The following is a 3,006-nucleotide window of genomic DNA, read 5'->3' on the forward strand; positions in this document are numbered from 1 at the left end:
AGAAAGACTTTCAGGCTCTTTCATAAGAAAGACTTGAGGGTGCCAAATGTACAAATACATACGTGTGTGTGTGTTGTTTTTCTTTTTTCAAAAGAGGGTGGGTTTGGTTAATTTTTTTTTTTTTTTTTTTTTTTTTTTTTTTTTTTGCGATTCTATGATCCATGAATATTACTACATAAATATTTCCTTTTGTTATACTTCTTTTATTAACATGTTTCAGCAGTTTTACTTTCCTATACAATTCTAGAATGAATAATTCCTAAATGATTTTTAAGGGAAAGTACTATTTTTTTTGACATTTTTGTGTCCAAACTGTATAGTTAAATACAGTGTACACAATCATTTACATATTAAAATTGCACTGGTATTAGATATTAAGCAAGATAGTTAGAAAAAAGCCTAAGAAACATCAATTATATATTTTTTGCTTAGTTTTTATAAAATATTGGGCTTCTCTTAAGATAGTTGAATTATTTTTCCTGCCATACCTATTTATTTTTGGAAAAAATATCTCTGAGACATAGAACCAAAGATAGAGATGCTTTGCTATATATTATAACTAACTGTAATTGCTTTTGCAAGAAAACAATCTGGAATTCAAAACTAAAGTAAGGGAATTGCCTGCATGCAGTCTATATGTATGTGAATAACATCTCAGCATGCAGAAAATAATTTTGGCAACCTTGAACAGGATTGTTCATTGTACACGTCCCTGAAATTCCATTTATGGGAGTGTCTATTATTCAATAGCTGAATGGTTTCTTAAAACAGACAGGCTTTTGGCTGTCTTCATAACTAACAGTAATTATATCAATATAGCCGTCTGACCACATGTGAAAGGCAGCTAGAGTCATTGTATTCACAGTTTGGCTACTCTTGAGTAGGAGTAGACTGATTAAGAGGCAGACTGCTTAAGAGGTCATCTAGTTTGATATAAACTGTAGAAAATTCAAGCACTTTGTTTTGAGTCTTGTATTTCTAAATACATAGTCATTTGTTTCAAATCAAGCAATCCGTATTATCTGGTTTATTCGTAGAATAGTTCCAGTTGGTTCTAGTAATATAAATGCCAACCAGTAAGTCATTCCAGGCTACTACTAAATAATAAAAAGTAGATGGACCAGAATCTGTGAATTTGGAAATGGGTCATAGAAAAAGCTTCCATTTGGCCAAATATGGCAATTATCAAAATATATTTTAAAATACACAGTTAAAAGTTAAAATCTAATTTGAAACAAGACTTTAGTGAAAATAAATGTTAGAAGGGCTACTTTATTTTACAAACTTGACATAAAAATAAATGCTAAAAGGCTTAACATGAACCTGTCTGCATTTTTACTCTTGGAGTAAGACAACTGTTACTCTTAGGCTTTTGTTATATGTTCACACATGGCCACATGTTTATGTAAAATTTGCAGAAGTTTGATGTTTTGATTTATAATAAAATCATATATTTTACCTTGTATGTTTACTTTATTATACTTCAGATTGTATAGTTATGTAACTGGTATTCTGTCTGTCTGTCTATATATACATATACACACACACATATATATACACAAAAAGAAGACAAACAAGTACATTTACTGTATACAAACATATGCATTAAATAGTTTTTGTAAGCAATTATAAGAAACTTTAAGAGTGATTATCTTTAGAAAATGAAAGCAAGGAGAAGATGCCTTTTACTTTTCAATTTGTACCTTTTAGTACCCTTTGTATTTTCTAAACTAATATATGTTTAACTAATATTTTTTTTTGCTTGTAGTTATCATTTTAATGCTTGTTATACATTATCTAATTCTAAATAAATACTTTCATTATTGATTTGTATTATTTTAAAAGAAAGACTTCCAAATTGTATAAGCTTCAGATTTCACAGAACTTTCTCTGGACCCTGCCCAACAAAGACCAAGATACCTTGTGCATACAGCTTATATCAGTCCATGATAGTTTTCTCATGATCCTGACGAGGATTTGACAACAGGCCATCACCCCATTATGTAAACCTTATACCCTGGGAAAACACACTGTACTCTATAACATTGTGTCCCTCTGATCCCAATATATTACCCACCTCAGTCTTCTCAGTAGAGCCATTTCTGTCTCTTGGTTCTAATATTTTCTTTACTACCTCATTCATGTATTCATTCATTTATATATTTATTAGCCAGGAGAGCAAGCAATGTGTGGCTTAAATCTCTGCTCTGAGAATTTAAAGTGCCAGATTTAAGGTGACTCAAATGACAGGGTCAGGTTTAAATTTAGCCAGATGACAATCTCATTTCTACTTTATCATAATAGTGAGAAATATTTATTAACCTTATGGGCTAACTGCCTGTATTTGGAAACCAGAACCCCAGGCTTCCCCTGTGATTATTGGGTGTCTGGTCTAGGGTAAAGGGAAGGCACCTGATCCCTGGGATTATTGGGTGTCTGGTCTAGGTTAAAGGGAAGGCACCTGATTCCTCCTGGGATGCCATTTATATTACAGCATATATTGAGGTGAAGGAAATATATCTTAGACATGTATGTATTCTCTTTGAATGAATTGGCATTTGGAGTATAGGAGTGGATGAGTTTGGCTTCCAACTCAGTGTGGATTCTGAGATACTCTTCAGCCTGAGTGGTTGAGGCTGGCTCTAAGGGTGCTCTAATCTGTATCTCTTATATAGGTTTATGTATCTGATGAGTGTCCAACCTAATCCATTGGATTAAGGAGACCTTCATCTCTTTCAGTCATAAGGCATACTGCCAAATATCAGGTCCAAATTTTAATTGTAAGTTTGGCAGAGCGACATGGAAACTGTGTTTACAATATTTACAAGTCTTGACATCAATATATGTATCCTAATAAGGATGGAGTAGAATTCTGAGACATGTAATAGTGATGAGTGTGAGAATCTTGAATGCCTGCAATCCCCTGACCCCTTGCTGTTGGAGAACAGCTTCCCTGTTCCTGGAGACAAGGCAATAGCCTCAGCCAAAGCAGCTACCTTAAAGGAC

The sequence above is a fragment of the Pteropus alecto genome, unplaced genomic scaffold, assembly GCF_000325575.1.
Source record: "Pteropus alecto unplaced genomic scaffold, ASM32557v1 scaffold150, whole genome shotgun sequence".
NCBI lineage: Eukaryota > Metazoa > Chordata > Mammalia > Chiroptera > Pteropodidae > Pteropus > Pteropus alecto.